The sequence below is a fragment of the Lutra lutra genome, chromosome 2, assembly GCF_902655055.1.
Source record: "Lutra lutra chromosome 2, mLutLut1.2, whole genome shotgun sequence".
Taxonomy (NCBI): Eukaryota; Metazoa; Chordata; class Mammalia; order Carnivora; family Mustelidae; genus Lutra; species Lutra lutra.
The window spans coordinates 99016082-99039605 of record NC_062279.1 but is presented as its reverse complement, the minus strand read 5'-3'; the positions used below and the strand labels follow the sequence as shown (position 1 = coordinate 99039605).

Below are 23524 nucleotides of genomic sequence, written 5' to 3'. Positions count from 1 at the left end.
AGAGCTGCTACATAACTGGTAGATTCTTAGATGAAGCTTCACTTAATATAAAGACTTACAAACTAGAAAGAGAATTTGTCCTTTTTTATCCAACATACAATGCAGGAGAACAAGATAGGATGACCTCAATAAACATATATTAAGGGGAAGAGAGAAGGGCAGAAGACACATAGAAATCGTTGGTCCATAGCAATTCTAAAATCCAGCTAGGTGAATGTGAGTTTCTGCCAAAACTTGCAATAGTGTACTTAGGACTCAGGTAATATGAGGTTAATATCCAACCATAAATTTAGAATGAACTAATGAAGACAATAATTTCAACTATTGAAACTAGAAAAAAACAAAGCTAAAAATTTTTGAGTTAGTGAAACAGAAAGAGAATCAAAAATACATTTGCCATGCCAGTTGAGGTTATATTAATTAAATTCCCTACTCTATAAATAGGATTTAGTTACATATTTACTTGTCTTTTAGTCCATTTGTTTGTGCGCTTTTTGCCAATGACTAGTGTTCTGGAAACAGGAGAGTTAACATCAAAAAAGAGAAAATAGAGGTCATAAGTCTGAGCTCCTTTTAGGAGTTACTGTGGTCAAATAATGGAATTTTAGTCATTGGAATGTGCGTGGACATGATGCCTCCCACTTCCAAGCCAGGCTCTTAAACATTGTTTGTGTTGTCCCCTATGCTATTCTTCTTTCTGTTAGATCAGGATTACTGGAGTCATCTTGGAAGCCAGATGACTTGGAATCTTCCATCTTAGAATCTTCCATCTTGGAACCCAGATGGAAGCCTCCATCTTTTTAAAGATAGAGGGTTTGCACTAAGTCTGGGTTCCTGAAAGACTGAATAATTTATCCACTCTCTTAACCCCATCCACCTTGCTGACCTGAAGTATTTGTTCTCCACTTTTACCCGAATAAGACATAATTTCCCTGTGCCTATTTGTTTATAGCAATTTAGGTCAATATCATATTTACCCATATTAGGGTAGATAAGAGATCAGATTCCGGGGACAGACAAACAGAATAAATCAATTATTAGCTATTTGATCTTCAGGAAAATGCTTAATCCTCCTATGCCTTTTTTTCCTCATTTGTAAACTGGAATATCTCATGGCTTTTCTCAGGATCAAATGAACTAATATATCTATCTATCTATCTATTATCTATATGTGTGTGTGTGTGTGTGTACATATATATAATATATGTAAAATGCTTAAAACAGTGCCTAGCACATGCAACACAGCTTAGAATATTTTGGTATTGTTATTATCATACATTGATTATTTGATTTCCCTCCTAATTTAAGTTTTCAAGAGTGATCTCTGTTGATATGTGTCAGTTTAGTTCATTTATTTTGATTGTTAGAGAGTATTCAATTGTGTTAATGCCCTGACTTGGTTATTTTTTGCCATGAATATGAAGTTTAAGAATATGGGTATAAAGAGCATGTAACATCTTCAGGATTATATTTATTTCTGTGCAAAGAGAAGGAAAGGGGAGAGGGGATTGTATTTTTTTGTTGTTGTTGTTAAGTGGCAATTTTGATTATTATGGATGGTAAATACATAGGTTTTTATTGTAATCTGTATTTTCTCTAGTTTTGAAATACATAATTAAAACACAACTTACTTGTGATATATTATATCTATATGTGTGTATATAGAAACACACATAGTGTAAACACACATAGTGTAAACATAATACGGCAGAATTAGTTTAACTCAACTTTTTAGTATTATCATATTTCATTGAATCTAATATGCCATCAAGTATTAGAAGCCTTATTATTTATAAAGTATTAAGAAAGACGGGGCGCCTGGGTGGCTCAGTGTGTTGAAGCCTCTGCCTTCAGCTCAGGTCATGATCCCAGGGTCCTGGGATTAAGCCCCGCATCGGGCTCTCTGCTCCGGAGAGAGCCTGCTTCCTCCTCTCTCTCTGCCTGCCTCCCTGCATACTTGTGATCTCTGTCTGTCAAATAAATACATAAAAATAAAAAAAATCTTAAAAAAAATAAAGTATTAAGAAAGAAAAATGTTTCCCATCTGACATTATGAAACCATACATTGTACGATGCCTTCTGTTTTAAAGTATTAAAAACTTTATCTCAGAATCAACAAAATATTTTTTTCCTAATAACAGTTTTTATTCCTTCAATGGATATAAGTATCATGAAAGAATTAATTTATTTGTTAATCAGCTTTATGATATTCTATTCATATAAAAATTTAAAACTAAATTTAAAGGTTTAATTCAGTGAGCTTTAATAGTTGTATAGCCACCATGAAAATCCTACAACAGAACATTCCCATCATTATTTATTTATTTTTATTGAGGTATAATTGACACATTTTATTAGTTTCAAATGTACAACATAGTTATTTGATATTTATATATATATTGTGAAATGATCACCACAGTAGGTCTAGTTAGCATCTGCTACCATACATAGTTATAGAATTTTTTTTCTGTGATGAGAGCTTTTAAGATGTACTCTCTTCGTGGCAACCCATGGAATGAGAGAAGATATTTGCAAATGACAGTACAGACAAAAGGCTGATATCCAGGATCTATAAAGAACTTCTCAAACTCAACACACACAAAACAGATAACCATGTCAAAAAATGGGCAGAAGACATGAACAGAAACTTCTCCAATGAAGACATACAAATGGCTATCAGACACATGAAAAAATGTTCCTCATCCCTAGCCATCAGGGAGACTCAAATCAAAACCACATTGAGATACCACCTTACACCAGTTAGAATGGCCAAAATTAGCAAGACAGGAAACAACGTGTGTTGGAGGGGACGTGGAGAAAGGGGAACCCTCTTACACCGTTGGCAGGAATGCAAGTTGGTGCTGCCAATTTGGAGAACAGTGCGGAGATTCCTTAAGAAATTAAAAATAGACCTTCCCTATGACCCTGCAATTGTACTACTTGGTATTTACCCTAAAGATACAGATGTAGTGAAAAGAAGGGCCATCTGTACCCCAATGTTCATAGCAGCAATGGCCATAGTCACCAAACTGTGGAAAGAACCAAGATGCCCTTCAACAGACGAATGGATAAAGAAGATGTGGTCCATATACACTATGGAGTATTATGCCTCCATCAGAAAGGATGAATACCCAACTTTTGTATCAACACAGATGGGACTGGAAGAGATCATGCTGAGTGAAATAAGTCATGCAGAGAGAGTCAGTTATCATATGGTTTCACTTATTTGTGGAGCATAACAAATAACATGGAGGACATGAGGAGATGGAGAGCAGAAGGGAATTGAGGGAAATTGGAGGGGGAGATGAACCATGAGAGACTATGGACTCTGAAAAACAATCTGAGGGTTTTGAAGGAGCAGGAGGTGGGAGTTGGGGGAGCCTGGAGGTGGGTATTAGGGAGGGCACGTATTGCATGGAGCACTGGGTGTGGTGCATAAATAATGGATTCTGTTACACTGAAAAGAAATTAAATTTTTAAAAAGTAAAAAAAAAAAAAAAGATATACTCTCTTTGTAAGGTACCTGGGTGACTCTGTTGGTTACGCATCGGACTTGGTTAAGGTCATGATCTCAGGGTCCTGGGATTGAGCTCTGTGGGACTCCACTCTCCATCTCAGGGTTCTGGGATCACTGGACTCCAGGTGGTGCTTGCTTCTCCCTCTGCCTCTCCCCCACTGCTCATGCTCACCTCTCTCAAATAAACAAATAAAATCTTTAAAAGAAAATGTACTCTCTTAGCAACTTTCAAATATGCAGTATAATATTAACTATAGTTACCATTCTGTACATTATATCCTTGTAACTTATTTTATAACTGAAAGTTCATACCTTTTGACTACCTTCACACATTTGCCCAATTTCCACCCTCTTCTATCACTTCTTTGGAGCGAGTTTTTCTTTCAATGACCCATTTCCTGTAGCAGCCACTCTTCTGCTATCTGTGGTTATTATTATTATTATTATTTTATTTTAGAAATTTATGTAGACTGAATCATAGCAAAGTGGTCTTTTGTGTCTTTTTATTTCACTCAGTATAATAGGTTTCAGATTTCTCTGTGATGCTCAATGAGTCAACAGCTTGCTTTTTTATTGTTCAATTGTATTTCATTATATGACTATACAATATTTTGTTTATCCATTCAAAAATTGATGAGGCATTAGAGTTACTTCCAGTTTTAAACTACTGTGACTGAAACAGTTATGAACACTTGAATACAAATTATTATGTGAACAGATGTTTTCATTTCTCTTGGGTAAATAGGTAGAATGAGATCAGTGAGTATATATTTAACTTCACAAAAGACTGTCAAAGAAGTTTCCACAGTGGTTGAAAAATTGTATATTTCTACTAGAGATGTATGAGAGTACCAACTGCTCCTTGTCATGATTAACATTTAACACTGTCTTCTTAATTTTAGCCATTATAGTTAGTGTGTAAGTTAATTTGCATTTTACCTATCACTAATAATATTGAGTGATTTTCCATATGCTCATTTGTTGTTTATAATCATCTTCCGTGAAATGTCTATTCACATATTTTGCCTAATATCAAAGGCAAACAAAGCCAGACACTAAAGTGGTAAGGACAGATTTTAATCAGTAATACCCTATTCCATTGTGGGACAGAGTCCAGTTGAAGTGAGTTCAACTTTGATTATATAGGAGTAACTGAGTGTTTTAAAGGGAGAATGAGGGAATACAGAGGGAGGTGGATAGGGGCAGAATAGAGTTAGGGAAATGAAAAATTGCAAAAATTGGGGAGTGGGGTTGGTCCATGTTAAACCTGTATTAGTTTTTTAACTGCCACATTTATCAAAGCTAGGCTCCCACCCTCCCACAGATACCAGGAGACAGGGACTTTTCAAGTGTTGCCTGGAACTAACAGAAAGTTCTTTTGGAAGCATAGCCTGCAAAACAGCAAAGTGTTTTGTCAGTTTCCTCAGGCAGGCACTTTAAGGGAGCTAGGGTCACTTTTGGAAGGTGGTCTTGAGCTATTAGTATTTTGTCCAAGGCTTTATAAGCCAAGGTTGAGGCTTAGTCAAGAGAGGGCTCAGAGGAGCCTGGCTAGAGTTTGACCAAGGAGAGAATCTTTGTCACTATTTGAATTGATTTTTGTCTTATTACTGAGCTGTAAGTATTTTTTATATATTCTGATTATAATTCTTAATAAGATATTATGTTTTTAAAATATTTTTTTCCCAGGCTATGGCTTGATTTTTAATTTTCTCTGTAGTTTCTTTTGAAAAACATTTAAAAAAATTTTGATGGAGTCCAAATGATCAACTTTTTATTGTATGGTACATAACTTTGTATCCTGTCTCAGAAATTTTTGCTTTACCTAAGGACATAAAGATTTTCTACTAGGTTTTTTTTTTTTTTTTTTTTTTTTTTTTTTTTCCCTCCAAGAGTTTCTGTAGCAGTAGCCCTTACATAAAGAGCCATTTCAAATTTAATTTTTGGATATGGCATGATCTAGATAAAGAAAACCTTTTTTTGATATTGGATATAAAAAATTGTTCCAGAAATGTTATTCCAAAATATTTTTCTTTCTACATTGAACAACCTTTGCAGCTACATTACAACATCAACATACTGTATGTTGTTCAGTTTGTGAACTCTCTATTTTGTTCTTCTTATCTATATGTCTCTGTTCTTATACAAAATGAAGACCATTTTTGGGTACCTAGGTGGCTCAGTCACTTAAGCGTCCAACTCTTGATTTCAGCTTAGGTCATGATCTCAGGATCCTGAGATCGACCCCTTCTCAGGCTCCATGCTCAGTGGAGAGACTTATTTTGCTTAGCATAATATACTCTAGCTCCATCCACTTTGTTGTAAATGGCAAGATTTCATTCTTTTTGATGGCTGAGTAATATTCCACTGTACATATATTTTTAAGCCACATCTTCTTTATCCACACATCAGTCGATGGACATTTGATCTTTCCATAATTTGACAATTGTTGATAATATCGCTATAAACATCAGGGTGTACATATCCCTTCAAATCAGTATCTTTGTATCTTTTGGGTAAACACACAGTAGTGAATTGCTGGGTCCTAGTGTAGTTCGATTTTTAACTTTCTGAGGCACCTACATACTCTTTTCTAGAGTAGCTGTACCAGTTTGCATTCCCAGCAACAGTGCAAGAGGGTTCCCCTTTCTCCACATCCTCGCCCACATCTGTTGTTTCCTGTGTTTATTTTAGCCATTCTGACTGGTGTGAGGTAATATCACATTGCAGTTTTGATTTGTATTTCCCAGATGAGTGAGGTTGAGCATCTTTTCATGTGTCTGTTAGCCATCTAGATGTCATCTAGATGTCTTCTTTGGAAAAATGTCTATTCATGTCTTCTGCCCATTTTTTAACTGGGTTTTTAATTTTTTGAGTGTTGAATTTATAAGTTCTTTATATAATCTGGATACTAACACTTTATCAGATATGTCATTTGCATAAGTCTTTAGGACTTGAATTGAGAAACATTGATGTTGCTCAATTATGTAGCTATTTTAATTATGCAGTAGAGGAGATCTAGCATCTAATATCAGAATGCTGGATTCTAAAGAACATTCATAGCCTACTAAGATATTGTCTTTATGTGTTACCCTATAGAGTTTATTTTTAATCAAGGGTTTTGGGTAGACTTGGAGAATTTCTTTTACTATTTCTACCAAACAGAAGATTTTTTACTTTATGCCATTTATGTTCTGCTGCATTTTGATGAGGATAAGATGGTCCAGGTAAGCTACTCTGAAGTGTATTCAGAATAATAGCTTTGTCCCCTAACTTTATAGTTGATAAAAAATCTCTAGACCTACATGCCACCAGCTTTTCAGCAAATTAGATATCTTTTTATTCATTTTACTTTTGATTGTTGTTTAAATAATCATCTCCTATCCCTAAATTTCATATATATATATATATATATATATATATATATTAATAGTTTCGAGGTTTTTATTTTTACATTTAGATATTTGACAGATCTTATATTTGTAAGTGTGTTTGTATGCCATTGTTGTAGGGATCCAATTACCTTTAATGTGGATAAACAATTGTCTTAGCATCCATTATCTATTTATAATACCTTGCCTTATATATACCAAGTTGACCAATATCTTAGCTTGTTTGCTAGGCTCTATTTTATGCTTACCATTGAGATAGTTTTCAGTCAGTTTAATAAATTAGCGATTTTAATTAGGCTAGAGATCTAGTATGGCAAGCTCTTCCTTATTCATTTTGTTGTGGTTATCTTAGTTGTTATCAGCTCTTTGAATTATTAGGTAATATTAATAATAACATAATTAAATTGAATATCTTGAATGAGAGAAAACCTAGTAAATTTATCACATTATTTAGTTTTACTAAAATTAATCTATAACAAAATGTGTGCAAAAATAATGGAAAGTGGCATTTAACAAACTACTAATCTACGTATTTTGGCAACTATGTTGAAATTTAGTAGGACTCAGGACAAAATGGGATCCAAGATAAAAATAAATCCAACCTTGCTAACTGAAAATCATTGAAAATATCATCAGAAAATTATGGCAATCTTCTGTTAATTTTTCCAATTCATATCTCAAATTTATGTCATGCTAATCTACCTAAAGCAAAAGTCTGACCAGATCACTGTAAAAAGTAAAGTCTTCACTTACTCCAGAGCTTTCCATTTCCTGGTCCTAATGTACTTTTTATTTTTTTTAATTTATTTTTTTTAAAGATTTTATTTATTTATTTGACAGACAGAGATCACAAGTAGGCAGAGAGGCAGACAGATAAAAATATGGAATGCTTCACGAATTTGCGTGTCATCCTTGCGCAGGGGCCATGCTAATCTTCTCTGTATCATTCCAATTTTAGTATATGTGCTGCCGAAGCGAGCACCTTAATGTACTTTTTAGACAGTACTTCCTATTCATGAATTTTAGCTTAAAAAAAGTACTTGATATTTTCTATATCACTTGACCCAGTATTCTCACTTTGTTTACTTGTTGTGTTCACTTTCTGAGTATCACTTAGTCATCTCTACATTTACAAAATCAATTTATGCTTCAAAGCCCAGTTTAAAGGTGGACTTGTCAGCCACTCAAAGCAGAAATATTGACTTCTTCCTTTTAATTTGCTTATCTTTATCCTCTATATCAGAAACATATTAATTCCTACTTTGTGTTTCTATTGGTTATGTGATAGCTCTAATCTCTTTTATTAGGCTATATATTCTTTATAAGTCATATCTGTGTCCAATTGCCTTTATTTACTCAAAGTATCTGTTCTTACAAAATAATAAGTGATTTAAAAATATCTACTGGATTTATATAAACTAGATATAAGATTTTTGAAAAGGATGCAGACAAACAATATTAAATAATGCTGATAATAAAAGAGGAGTTAGGATGGGGCACCTGGATGGCTCAGTGGGTTAAAGCCTCTGCCTTCGGGTCAGGTCATGATCCAGGTCCTGGGATCGAGCCCCACATAGGGCTCTCTGCTTGGCAGGGAGCCTGCTTCCTTCTCTTTCTCTGCCTGCCTCTCTGCCTACTTTGATCTCTGTCTGTCAAATAAATAGATTTTTAAAAAATCTTAAAAAAAAAAGAGGAGTTATGAACATTTAAAAAAGAAGATAAACAGAATCATAAAGAAACCTTGATGATTGAGGGTAGATTATAATGATACAGTAATTTTTGTTATGGATATATCTAAGAATATCATGATTGATGAATTCCTAGAACTGATGACATCCACCCAGACAATTAGGGGTTCAGAGCTGAAAATGGAAAACTGTTATCCAAAATAAATTCTCATTATAAATGACCCATATATCAAAGAACAAATGTGACTTGAATAAGTAAAAAGAAATAATAGCAATTAATATAAAAATAAAATAATAACAATGACAAAACAGTGTTAGTTAATATATATTGAGGTCTTATACACACACACACACACACACACACACACACGTGCACCGACTCACATGTACTTTCAGAGAGACAGCAAGTGAACAACTATGAAAGACTGTAGTAGTAACTATACAATCCAAGCACAGGGACATTGAAATTGTTATAGGTTGTTCCCTGATGATATAGGCTTATGTGACTTTGTAGTTTGAGAAAACAGTCACGGACATTACTAAGACACAAACTGAAAATAAACCTAACTTCCTAGCCAAATTTAACGGGCTAGGTGATGACTACTGGTATATCAAACTTTCTTTGTTTTCCTTTCATCTTACTGGCTTCTTCGGGGTCTTGTATACTAATTCCTTCTTATGAAGCTGTTATCATATGTTGGAGTGCCCATGATGTATTTGCAGGACCTTTTCTTTTTGATCACTAATCTCACTATAACTCTATACCACCTATATGCTGGTTATTCCCAAATTATATCTTTGACCTGGTTCTGGTTCTCTCACCAAGCTCCACAAAATGTATCCAATTACCTATTTGATATCTCCATTTGGATTTGGAAATGTTACTTGAAAGAGTGTCAGGTGTCTACTAGGTCATAAATAAATATTTACTGGATCAAGGAATTAAAATAATGATATTTACCACCAAGTAGAATTCATTCCTGGAATGAAAAAATAGCTCAACAGTAGAAAGTATTTTGATGTAATTAATCAGATCAACAAATTAAAATATAAAACCAATGTAATTTCATTAAAAGATGCTGAAGAATTGTTTTCCAAATTCAAGGACCTTTTCCAATAAAAAGCTGAACTAAAATAGGATTTGATAGTACAGTAAAATAATTTTAAAACTATGTAAAAAATCCTGATAGCAAGCATAACATTAAATATTAAACATTAGTTTTAGTCCAAAACCAGGATGAAGACAATGATACCAACTATCATTCAGCTTTGCTCCAGAGAGTTTTTTGAAAGATTTATTTATTTATTTGAGAGAGAAGGCAGACTGGGGCAGGGACAGAGGGAGATAGAGAAAGAATCTCGGACTCTACACTGAGCATGAGCCTGATGTGGGGGCTCAATGTCAGGACCCTCAGACAGGACCTGAGCTGAAATCAAGAGTCTGACACTCACCTGACTGCACCACCCAGGTGCCCCTGTTCCAGAGGTTTCATATAATGCAGTATAGAAAAATAATGAGGGGTGCCTGGGTGGCTCAGTGGGTTAAGCCGCTGCCTTCGGCTCAGGTCATGATCCCAGGTCCTGGGTTCGAGCCCCACATCGGGCTTTCTGCTCAGCAGGGAGCCTGCTTCCTCCTCTCTCTCTCTGCCTGCTTCTCTGCCTACTTGTGATCTCTCTCTGTCAAATAAATAAATAAAATCTTTAAAAAAAAAGAAAAATAATGAAATATGCAGAGCAAATATTAAAATGAGAGATGGAAATGACATGAGTGTATGGAAAAAAGAACACAAGAAATAGTACTAAAAGCATTAGCATTAGTAAAAGAATATTACAAAGTGACTAGAACAAGATGTATATATATATGTATGTATATATACATATATATTCTTTAGGTTGAAAATAACAAATTAGGAAATTTTCATTACCCATGAAAAACTAGACACTATGATATCTCAAATAAAAAGAAGTACACCAGAGAATAAAACCATAGAAGTTCATTGTGGATACAAAATAAGACCTGCATATATATGAGAAACATGCCACAGCTCTGCATAGGACTAAACATTATGCATATATTTACCAGATTATAAATTTAATTCAATACATTTATTCATACATTCATTGATTCAACAAATGTTTAGTGAAGACTCATTATGTGCCCTGTATGGCACTAGGCATAGAGGGATGAGCAAGAAGGTTGAGATTCCAGCCACCTAGGGCTTACATTTTAATGCTTAAGTCAAAAAAATTAAAAAAATGGTAAAAAATATATATATATGGTAGTAATAAGTGGTACAAAGAAAAAGAAATTGAAGTAAGGGTGTAAGAATGAGCCTGAGATAGTGGTGGGCTGGCCTTTTAAACAGATGGTGGATAGTCTCTGTGAAGAGGACCTTTCAGGACTGGCATCTGAGCAGTAAGGGATCATTGCAGGTGGCAATCAGATGGAAACATCTTCTATTCAAATGGATGGACAAGTGCAAATGCCCTGAGGCCAGAGTGTTCATGGTGTGTTTGGGAAGAGCAAAAAAAAAAAAAAAAAAAAAAAAAAATGAAGACTGTTTGGAACAGAGTGAATAGGAGGGGAGTGTGATATAAGATGAATTTGGATGATTAGTTAAAACAACATTTTAACTAATGGGGCACCTGGGTGGCTCAGTCAGTTATGCATAGGACTCTTGATTTCTGCTCAGGTTATGATCTCAGTGTCCTGGGACTGAACCCTGCAATGGCCTCCCCATTCAATGGGGAGTCTGCTTTTTCTCTTCTGCTTGCTCTCTCTGTCTCTCTGTCTCTCTCTCTCTCTCAAATAAATAAATAAATATTTAAACAATAATAATAATAAACAAAAGAACACTCATGCAATAACCATATACACATGTCCATATACATTGTAAGTATATCATATTATAATTAAAGTTTTCAATGTGTATTTTAATATGCTATAGTTAAAAGATGAATATGCCCAGTAGGCCAAAAAGAAGGTTCTTATAAAAACATAACATAAAAGGGCAAAATAAATAAATATGTGATTCATGATAGAAGGAGGGCAATTGACCAATAAACATAATAAGAAATTAAAAATCCCTTAGAGAAATATAAGTCAAAACAGCAGGCTGCTATTTCATCAGTGTTTGGGACAAGTAAGAAAGACTAAAAGCATCCAGTCCTACAACATTTTTGGAAAAACATAAATAGTTTTTCCAAAAACAAAAACAAAAAACCTATGTTTTCCCAAAAACAAACAAACAAAATCTGTATTTTAGATAGTATCCTAGAAGAATTAAATTATATGTAAGGATCTATTTCTAAAGATGGTTATTCAATATTTTTGAAGGCAGCACCCTCAAAACAAACTTCACATCTTATTCAAAGTTAGTGTCTGAATAAATGAGAGTGGTGTATCTATACTAAAAATATGCTAAATGAGTTAATGAGTCAATAAAGAGAGTGAATTAAGGCTATATGAATTGACTTGTAGAGATACTGTAATATATTATTAAATAAACAAGTTAAAGAATTCTGTATATTATACAATGCCATTTATTTATATGAGACAAATGTGTTCAGTTATTTGAGCAAAGAGAAAAAGTATAGGTGGATTTATAATGAAAAGTTATTTGTTTCTAGCTAAGGGAAGACTTAGCGGTTTATTAACTATTAAAAATACAACTGTTTCATTTATATCGATGAGCATTTTTTCCTTTATAATTTAATTACAAAATTGATAAAAATAAAGAGGGATGCAATGATAATTGAGGCTTTTTTTTTTTTTAATTTATTTGACAGAGAGAGATCACAAGCAGGCAGAGAGGCAGGCAGAGAGACAGGAGGAAGCAGGCTCCCTGCTGAGCAGAGAGCCCGATGCGGGACTCGATCCCAGGACTCCGAGATCATGACCTGAGCCGAAGGCAGCGGCTTAACCCACTGAGCCACCCAGGCTCCCCAGATAATTGAGGCTTTTGTCTCTAAAAGTCAGAAAGGTTTCTGGTGCACTGGTTAGGCTTTCTTCTTTTTTTAAAACATCTTCCATTTTTCTTGTATACCAAGCTGTGGGGAGGTAGGAACAATTTGTCTTATATGCAAGCAATAAGGATGTATATTGTGGAACATTTAAAAACAATAACCAAATCCACTAAAAGCTAGTTGACTTTTTATTATCACAGTGAGCTAGCAATTCTGAACATATCAGTGGTAAAATGCCACTCCCTTGCTACTACGTGGCCACTCTCCACTCCAACTTCCACCACCGCTCCACTCTCAGCAGCAGGTCTGGCAAATGTCCCAGGATCCGGTCTGATAACTGTGAGGAGAGAAGCCTTGAAACTATCTGTGCCAACCACAACAATGGACGTTTACACCCTTATCAGGCCTCCTGATCCCCACAACAATGGGCAGAACTATGGAGAGCTGGAAGCAGTGGCCTAGCTTCCCCAGGACATTCAGACACTGAACTTATCCCTGACAGGGACACTCCTATACGAAGATTGTTGTGGGTCTGAAATGGTCATGAGACCCCAAGTGCTGGTCCCCACTGACTCCCAGACACAGACAGCATCAAGCTGCTCATGGCCATAGTGGCCTCATAGGGCACCAAGTCGAACAGGAAGATAAAGATTCAGAGAATTCCTCCTAGAGAAGAAATTAAAAACATGATAAATACAAGGGAAAACAAAAAGCTACGAAAAGAAGCTTTACAAAAATTTTTTTTAATCCTGTTTAGTGCACACAGAGGAAAGGAAAAAAGTTTTAAAGGCACATAAACTCAGGGCCTGAAATTTTGTCTGATGAAGCTTCTATTCAGCAATGGGTCTGAATGTTTAGCTGGCTGTTGGCTTGTGCTGTGTAAGGAAAGGGAAAAAAATTGCAAGTGATTCCTTTCTAGTAAAACTCGAGCATCACATACCTTTGCATTTGGTTAAAGTAAATCCTTGTTGAGATGTTTGATTGTTCTTGGGTGTGTTCACCGGCCCGTGTTTAGCTCCTTGTCTCAGAGGCTTTTTTTTCTGTTCTCCATGAGAACAGATCTGTGGATGGCTCTCTTTTGCCATCTCACCTTGTTTACATGCTGTAGGTGTTCTGGTCTTAAAGGTGATTGCCTGCTGAGTCTGACTGAGCTGCCAGTGAGTCGCAGATTTGTGCTGAAAGAATAAAGGGGAGAGTGGAAACAGGCCCTCGGCCCATTGGGTGTGCTGGAAGAAAAAGCATAGTTCCTTTCTTAGAGAAATCTTCCATGATTTGTCTCAGTAGCACTTCTTCATTGAGTATTTAATGTGGTTGTAATAAAAGTGAAGCATTTTTAATGCTAATGAGAGGTTAGCTCTTAAGCTCAGATTCCAGAGAACACAGATCCCTGATAAATTGCACCCATGGCGAGGTGAGCTATGCAGCCCCACACTACACTCTGTACAGAGGCCGTATAATATGAGTAGTTGTGGGTAATGCTTTAACCGGTTAGGTGCTAGCTCCTAAGACGCACTCTTAAGGCCAGCAGGCACTTCCGGGGCCCTATGTGGTGAGAAGAGAGGGAAAAGACAGCTCTCAAGAGCTTTGTGTTCAGACTACTTAAGCAGATATTCTAGGTCTGTCAATGAAGAAGGGTCATGAGGAAGTGTGAAGAGCAGAGGGTAGTACTATATTCATTTAATTCAACGCAAAATGGTCAGAATTGAAGGGATTGGCATCTATCTTCCCATGGGCTTGTAATTAACAAAGGCTGTGGTGTCCTGAGGAGACCTTGCAGAGCAGTGGACATCTCGAAGAAACAGATTTCTGTTGAGTTGGTATGTTAGGAGGCAGAGAGGAGTCTCTGGTTTTACGACTCTTGACTTCTGGAAGAGACTCCGTTTCACTGAGGTTTTAAGACTCTTGGCTCTAGAAGAGACTCCTTTTCCCGAGGGGGAAAGACTGTCACCTTCAGGAGGTGGGGATCTTGGTGATAAGAGCCAAAATGATGGGGGGGACTACCGACTGATGATCAGCAGACTTCATTTCTGACAATCATTTCTTTTATACTTTACACAAGATCTGGTTACAAACAGGATATAGATTTACATGCAGGACGTGAACTGTGCATGAGATGTGAGCGACGTGCAGGACATGGGCTACGCGCAGGCAATCAAGTGTGACTCGTGAACAACAATGATTATCTCTTAGCTTTAAACGACAAGAGCAAGTTAAAGATTCTCCACACTTAGCAGATCCATCTAAAGGAGGGCAGGAAAGCACTCCCGGGATCCTCCCATGTTTATTCCAGGCATGGCCCAGGAAGACTCTTGCCCTCCATCTCCTGGAGTTTTCTCACAGGATCCGACAGGACCCCAGCCACACTGGCGAGGATCTGGGTTGTGTTTCAACAAAAGACCAAAAGATTTTCAGTATTAAAGTGGTCATTATAATCACTTGGTTATGAATGAAGGGTTGCACAAGACAGGAAGACCTAGGAGGGACCAGATATCTCATCATTGTCACAGATGTCATGAAAAGGTAGAACAGTGGCAAGAAACAGAAAGAAGCACACTCTAACTTTCTTGGATGTAAAGGTACTAGACCAATTGGGGTGCAGCCAGTATTGGCATAGAGAAGACTGAATATGTGACTGGTGTGGCCTCTTTGATCCAGCGTTCCTTTTAGAGGAGGACTTGTCCTACTGCGACTGGGTCCATGCAGAGGATGAAGACTTGGATGAGTTTAGACACTAGGGGAAGAGGAATTATTTATTAAAGGAAGGTTGTTGATCTAAACCACAAGAAGACATCATCTGGCTAAGCTTTGTGAAAGGAAAGATGTGCCTGGTATGTGTGATGTGACTTGGGTGTGAAAACACTGTCTTAGGAGGAGATGAAGGAGTGTGAGTAGCAGTGGGGATGCTTACAATTTAACAACTGTAATCTTACCAGGGGGAGTGGGAGGGTGATTCTGTAAGCATCAGAATTACTTCGGATTTGTCATCAAAATGGTTCTGTGATTTGTCTTTGCCTATTCACAGATAATTGTAAATTCTGGTTTTATAACATAAGTAATTTTACATTTGCTTTTCCAAAAGTTATTAAATTGGAATTTTTAATCCCTTATATACAAAATAAAAGTTTGTGTGGGTAACTGCTTTACTAACCTATCTCAAAAATGTCCACCATGTTTCAGCTGTACACAATTCTTTCTCTAGTTCATTGTTCGCTGTCAACAGAGTGTGTGTATGAGTTTTAGGGATGGTAATTAATGAACCACATTCTCCTTTTATTAAACTACTTTCATCAAATAGAAACACAATTCCTAAAAAAGAAATAACCTCAAGAAAGTTTATAAAATCTCCAATTCTATCTTAAAAGCACAACCAATGTCAGTTAACCTTTTAGTTCATATTATTCCATAAGCAGATATTTCTCCTTTCTGATATTGTTAGACATAGTGTAAACATAAATAAGTTCAGCCATTTCGAAATTCAGTAACATGTTACTAAGTGTTCTTAAAAATGCATTAGCCTCTGTTGTGCAATTTATCAAATTAAGTAACTTCAATTGTATTCCAAATAACTTGAGTTTTATAAAGTACTATATGCATTCAATATACACATAAAAATTCTCAAACCAGCCATTGTGAAATTTTGTATGATGTATATTTTATGCATATCTAATCTGAGAGTTCAAAAGGAAGAAAGAAATCCTTTTACTTCCATTTAGATGTGCTTGCCTTATAAAAGCTTTTGCATTATATGTGAAACTGATGAAAGAACAGATAAGTCAATAAACACTCAAATATGTTTTCTTCAAATTCAAGTGGTATTGTTTGTACAATAGTAAATCTTAACTGATAGAAAGCTCTTCTTAGAATATTAGTTTTCCATTTTCCTCCCAACAGTAAAACATGGTTGGAAAATAATTTCTTTTAATAAGCCAAGTATGATAAAAAGAAAGAGGGGTGCCTCAGTGGCTCAGTCAGTTGGCCGTCTGCCTTCAGCTCAGGGTCCTGGGTCCTGAGGCGGAGCCCTGTGTCAGGCTCCCTGCTCGGCGGGGGGAGCCTGTTTCTCCTTCTCCCTCTGTCTGCTGCTTCCCCTGCTTGCAGGCTCTCTCTCTGTCTCTCTGTCTAATAAATAAATAAAATTTTTTAAAAAAAGAAAGAAAGAAAGAAACAATTGCAACTGTTGTGGGGAAAGATTCAGTGACTATCCTAATGCTCCACTCCATTTCTCTCTAAAGCCCACATGGAAGGTCATCGCTGAGGCACCGTCCCAGAACTTCTATGGTCACCATAGTAGTATTTTAGTAGTTTATCCTGGGTGAAATATATACCATATAAAGAATCACTCTAATGACATGTATTGTTCTGAAGAATATTTGAGAAACACGGAAATAACAGGAATACTGTATTATTTTATTATGAATATTACTGTCTCCCCTTATTCCAACTTAAGACTCTAGTCAAGAGACATTCACTCAGATAAAGAAACCAAATTTTAAACTATGGATAATCAACATATTCTATATAATACTACATAATAGTTTTATAAAGATGCATTTTATACCATAAATCAATTATATAAAGAATTACATGTTTCAAGATGTATACTGAAAAATACTATATGAAAGGAAAGATACATAACATACCAAATTTTCCTTTGCAAAATAATGAAAAACAGTTTTCCACATTATAAATCACAGAGGATAGTTAGTGAAAAACTTGACAAAGTAGCACAAATCAGCAAAGCAAGGGTGCCTCAGGTTTCAGTCAGCTGTGTTTTAAAATCACAGAGCTCCCATTAAGAGAATTCATCCACAATTTTTCCTAATCTTTTTGCCTCCATATTTTATTTTATTGTTTTTTCTCTATCTCCTGAGAGAGAAGACTTGAATCCCAATCACAAAACAATTGTCTCAAATCTTACTTTTATTTTATTTTATAAAATGAAAACATGTATTTTAGAAGCTGATAGCTCCCACAATTATAGCTTATTGTATATATATAGTGGTTCTAATAAGATCCACTATTATCATAAGATATTTTTTACTCACATACTAATTTCTATTTCTTTATATATCCATAGCTTTTTTAGAAACGAGTCATGTTCAATGTGGGATATCCTTAATTTGTCTGTCCTTTTGATTACTGGTCCTTTAAATCCCGTCAAATCATTCTCTCACTGTGCCCTGACTAGTAGGCAAGGAATAACAAAACATTTTCTAGGCTTTTCCACTCTTTGACCTCCTACTTCCTGCCATAGAGATCTCTGCCTCAGCGTTTTTAGCTTCTGTACCTTCTGTATCTATGTCTTCATGTAACATTTCTCCAGACTTCCTTTCTGTCTCTTTAAGCTTGTTCTTTCTCTTTGGTTTGGCTTGTGTCTCTGTTTTCAATTTTGTCGTTGTTTTTGTCTTCTTTGTAGTCATGGGTCAGAAACAACTAATTTTACCTTTCCTACCGTGTGAATTGTAGACTCAAATACACAACTGCCTACTGTCTTCACTGTCTTAGATCTCCCTTAGACATCTTAGGCTCAAAATGTCAACAACTAAACCTAGTACCTTCCTCTCTGATTCTGCTCTACCACTGTGCTCTCTGGGTTGGTGAATTATAGCAACATTCTATGAGTTATATTTGACTCCTTCCTATACATCGTTGCTGTATCTAATTGGACAATGCCATGTTTCCAATGAGTTCTCCATATTCTCTTCCAGATGTAATGGGCTATCTTGATTCAATATTACATCATTTCAGGTTTTGGTTCATTTTATTCCAAAAAAAGACAAAATGATCACATTGACTCCAAATCCAAATTCTTTAGTGGAAACTCAGTTCCTCCCTACATTAACATATATTTTTAAGAAATTCTATAGATGTTATGTTGTTATTACAGAAAATTGAGCAGACTGTTAAGCCAAAAAGCAGGTGGATTTTTAATAATGCTACCTGAACATCATAATCATGTATGTTTGCTTGATTTAAAAAACAAACAAAAACACAATGCTTCTAGGGATGCCCGAGTGGCTCAGTCGGTTGTCTGCCTTCAGCTCAGGTCATGGGTTCCACATTGGGCTTCTTGCTCAGTGGGAAGCTGCTTCTCCCTGTCACCCTTTCCCTGCTTATGTGCTCTCTCTCTCTAACAAATAAATAAAACTTAAAAAAAAAAAACAACCTTATAGCTGTGTGGGAGTGTTTCTGACCTATGTTTCTTAGACAAGTGGCAGCTAGTTTAATTGCCTGGCCAGAACACTACAATGTTTTGAAGGTACTAAACTTTGATTATATGTAGTTTTGTTTGGGTTCTGATATAGTTTTTGTTTCAGTGTGGAAAGAGAAGCCATGGAAGAAAGAAGGAGATTCCTGGTGCTTAGTTATCTTGAGAAATCTGAAAGTAGCTGGACTAAATAAAATACTTTCCTCAAATATCTTTTTCTTCACTTCCCAATTCCACTGCTTAGGCAAAATTACCACAAGGCTATTTGACGTGTGGAAGAACTTTCTCTACCTAAGGAGAGGGAAATGGGATTCAGCTGGACCAGGAGGGCATTGATTTGCTCTTCTGCAGTCTTTATAGGGCAAAGGAAAAAAATGAGTAGTCTAGGGATGAGGTTTATAATGACCACTTCCAGAGAAACGGTTTGAACTACTTATTATCACTTTTAAGTATCCTTTCTTCCAAAAAGCTCAAGGTCTCCAGACATTGAACCTGATATAGTGTTTATAGTGTATGTTGTATACTTAGGTATTGGAGAGAAAAAAGCGCAGAAGGAGAAGAGACTGATTTGTTTTTAGGCACTCCCCTTCTAGATGACATTGATTTTAGCAATGTATCCAATGAAATTCTCAGTTCCAGAGAGGACAGAGCTCACTGGAGTTTTTCATTTTTTCCTGATGGTCAATCAGAAAAGAAGGTGTTCACCTTTGAATAATTAAAACAAAACAAATTTGGTGATACATAAACATGAATTTTTAAAATCCAAAGAAATCACTTTTCATTATTGCTTTCAAATATTAATAAAGCTACATATGCAAGTTTGCCACTGTCACAGATTTTTTTTTAGGTAAATTCTGCCCAATGTGGGGTTCGAACTCACTACCCTGAGATCAAGAATTGCATGTTCTATCTACTGAGCCAGACAGGTGCTTCTCACTGTCACAAATTTTTAAAGAAATCATTTAGTGAGAAAAAAAATATTTGGCAGAAATATTTTATGCACTAATTTCTCAGAGTTTTATAAACATTTATCATTTTCTTTTAGTTTACATTGTTTATACAAGACCTTTATGATAAGCTGTTAAAGTAGAATTTAATCACAGGATTAATATTTAAGAGAATATATAGTAAAATAAGTTGAATACCCAGTGCCTCTTTTTCCTATCACCTTACTTTCTTCTTTCAGATATAACATAATGCTTATTTTCTATAGTCTGCAGTATTCCAGATAAATTCCTTACCACATAGAGAATCGATTTGTGCTACAGTACACAAATTTCTATCTTAAAAAAAAAAATTACAAGACAGTTTCCAAAAATCCATCAGCCATATTCCTGTTTAAACCATGGGATGTCTTTTATCTAGTATAGAGTCCCTGACAGTGTTCCTTGATCACAGTCTAATTTGCAGTTGTCTATGCTGAGTTTGCATTTATCTCCTGACCAAGTCACCAAAACAGTCTAAATTTTTTAACCTGCGTCTTTTACTAGTGTAATTTTTAATTTTTATTTTATTTAAATTAAATTAATTAAACTAACAAATTAATAAATAACATATTATTAATAACATATTAATAAATTAATGTTTATTTAATTTTAATTTTTTACCAGCATTCTCATTTTTTCCTCCAATTCCATTTTTAATATATTTTTAAAAACACTTTATTATTAATATGCTTTATGGTTCATATAACATGAATACTATATGAATGTAAAATGGATTCTTAATCCTGTTATACACGTAACTTAAAGTAAAAAACTTCTTTTAGTGAATTGTCTATCTAGTGATTCTGTTCTACTATCGCCATTAGTAGATGAATGATGATGCTTTTGCAATTATTTTTTTCTATATGAAGAAAAGAAGTAAGAGTATTTGATGATAGCAGTATGTAATTAAGAATTTGTGTGCTTTTATACAACTTATAATGTTTCATATTCCTTTAATCATATACTTTTTAACATTTTAATTTCAAAAATGAAAAATTTCTTTATCATTGCCGTTAAAACCAAAAATGATTATAGTAGAAAAGTTTGAATATGTTCAGTGACTCTGGCTTATAATTTCCATCTGTAATAATGTCAAAGCACTGTCTGGTTAAGGCTTCCCCATAAGATGGGGTTAAATTCAGTGCCTATGCAATTCTTATGACCTTTTTCAGATACTGAAGATAACTTAGTCATTTTCCATTTCTCAGCTATAATATTTCTTTTGAATGTTGTGAACTTTTAAAAAATGTCACTAAAATGTTAACTATTTTTTTTCTTCACACATTTGTGGGTTTTGACTATACCAGCATGGGTGCTAAAAAGTCTATTGCAAATATCTTTAACAAACTCTATAACTACTTCTCAACTTATAGGTAATCCTATTTCACACTTGAATGCATGATTTATGGCATTGAATAATCTATGATCCAGTCTTTTGAAAGGACATGAGAAAAGATCACTGGTTTCCTTTTTTATTCATTATTATTTATTTTAAGTAGCTCATTTTTATTCTAACATTTTCCAATGGTGTTTATATACATTTTGGATGATTTTGTTAAACTCTAGGAGGCTGTGAAAAATACAGCTATAAAAGCAGTGGGAAAACCTACAAAAGATAAATGTGATAGACTCATCCATCTCAAAAGTAAAAACTTTTGTATGAAAAGTAAACACACACATTTAAAATTTTCAAAAAGAAATAGGAAAATAGTATATTAGCAAATACCACAGCTGACTAACAGATACGGATCATGTACTATGTGCCTAGTCATCCTCTAAGAACTGCTCTTTCCCATCAGTGGAAAAGGAAACCAGGTCCCTATCCCCATTCATAAAACTATTAAGAGTCAGTGATTAGTTCCAAATCTAGAAAGTATAGCTCAAGAGAACATGCTCTTAACCTCTCCACTAAGAGTTAAAAGAAATATAAAATTATTTCCAGTACACGTGAAGGAGTTCTGAACATGCCATCCCAGAATATGCCACTCTGGCATTTTGACTATTTTGAGTTAAAGGCACTTGAAAAATGGCAGATACAAGAAAAACACTCTAACTTTCCTTCTATTTTATAAAAGCAGATGAAATTCCCTTGTGAAAGATATTCTCTCCATACCAAAACGCAAGTATCTCATCATCAAGGACAAGAAGTTGAGACTAAAAGAATACTATCCAAACAGACCTTATTAAAAGAATTCTTAGCTTCCTTTTGCGTTTGCACATACCTTAGTTACTTTTCTATGATTTCCTCTCTGTTCCACCTAATATAACAGCCTGTGGATTCTTCCATTCTGAGTGTCATCACTTTTTTTTTTTTTTTTAAGATTTTATTTATTTATTTGAGAGGGAGTAAGTGAGCACAAGCCAGTGGGAGTGGGGAAGGCAGAGAGAGATGCAGGCTCCCCACCAAGCAATGCATGATGCATCCCAGGATCTTGGGATCCTGACCTGAGCCAAAGGTAGACACTTAACCAACTAAGCCACCCAGGCGCCCCAGGTGCCTTCACTTCTTATGAAGTTTCCCATGTCATGCAAAACTTGTGGTAAATAAATGTATATGGTTTTCTCCTATTAATCTGTCTTAGGTCAATTTAATTAAAGTCCAGCCAAAAAGAAGTGCAATTGGGTAAAGGTAAAATTTAGACTTTCCTATACTAGTAATCGAAGCAAAATCATTTAAAGAATTGGATGACTCTACAATTAGCAAAAATTTTTGTTTGGAAAGATACACAATGACAGAAGTAGATGATGAAAAAGATAGTGGTATGATTCAGGCCTCTTAAAAAATTCAAAATATGGTTTTCTCTGACTCAGTAATTCTATGTCTAATTATTTATCTTAAAAGACGAAAACTGAAAACAATATAAATTGCATTTATTAAATAAATGGTGAAGTAAAATGTGACCTAACCTCAGTGGCATATTTTGCAGCCCCAAAACATGTTTTTGAAAGGTTTCGATAGCCTTGGGGAAACCTCTGCATTGTATAAGCAGCGACCCCTACTATAGAACATAAAAACAAGCAAGCACCCCGAGCAACAGCAAACAAATCCCATAAAGGAATGCGTAGCACAATGATTAGGAAACAAGTAGATATTTCAAAGCTAAACTGATGCAGATGAATCCCAACTTCTATCAATTACATAATAGGAATGGCTGTATAAACTCATGAAAATTTCAGCCCCAGATATAAGCTCTCTGACTTTGGGGCTGGAGGTTGCGTATAGCTGAGTATTTAATAGGAGAGATATAAGTCATAGGCCTCCCATTAAAGCAGAGGTGTGGGCCCACTTTTTGTGAACTTTTGGTATAATAATAAATAGATATAAATAATCATTTTAAAATCTTATATCTTATAAAATCTAGAATCTTGGGGCCTGGGTGGCTCAGTTGGTTAAGCATCTGCCTTCAGATCCGGTCATGATCTCAGGGTCCTGGGATCGAGCAGGCACATTAGGCTCCCTGCTCAGAAGGGAGTCTGCTTCTCTCTCTCTCCCTCTACCCCTCCCCCTGCTTGTGCACTCTCACTCTCTCTTTCTCACAAATATAAATAAATAAAATCTTAGAACAAAACAAAACAAAAAACCTAGGATCTTGTAAAAGCAAACACAAAACTTTTCTGTAGGATTATTTTCAGTTTGAACAGATTTTTCTTCCTTAACCTCTGAAAATCAGTTAACAATATAACATCACAAACCACTATGAGGGAGAATAAACATATGTGAACAACAGTAGAATTAGCAAACTCAAGAATAATATATGATAAAAAAAATCTGA

At 35.2% G+C, this 23524-nt stretch overlaps 1 protein-coding gene and 1 non-coding gene across 2 annotated transcripts in view; one reads left to right on the top strand and one right to left on the bottom strand.

Annotated features, from left to right (window-relative positions):
• The window catches only part of STPG2 (sperm tail PG-rich repeat containing 2), a 578171-nt gene that overhangs the window by 533213 nt on the left and 21434 nt on the right, over positions 1–23524 (top strand). The gene's annotated exons all lie outside the window — the stretch shown is intronic.
• LOC125094497 (U6 spliceosomal RNA) lies at positions 7782–7888 on the bottom strand. Its single transcript, XR_007125525.1, has one exon. It is a non-coding gene; the product is annotated as a U6 spliceosomal RNA (small nuclear RNA).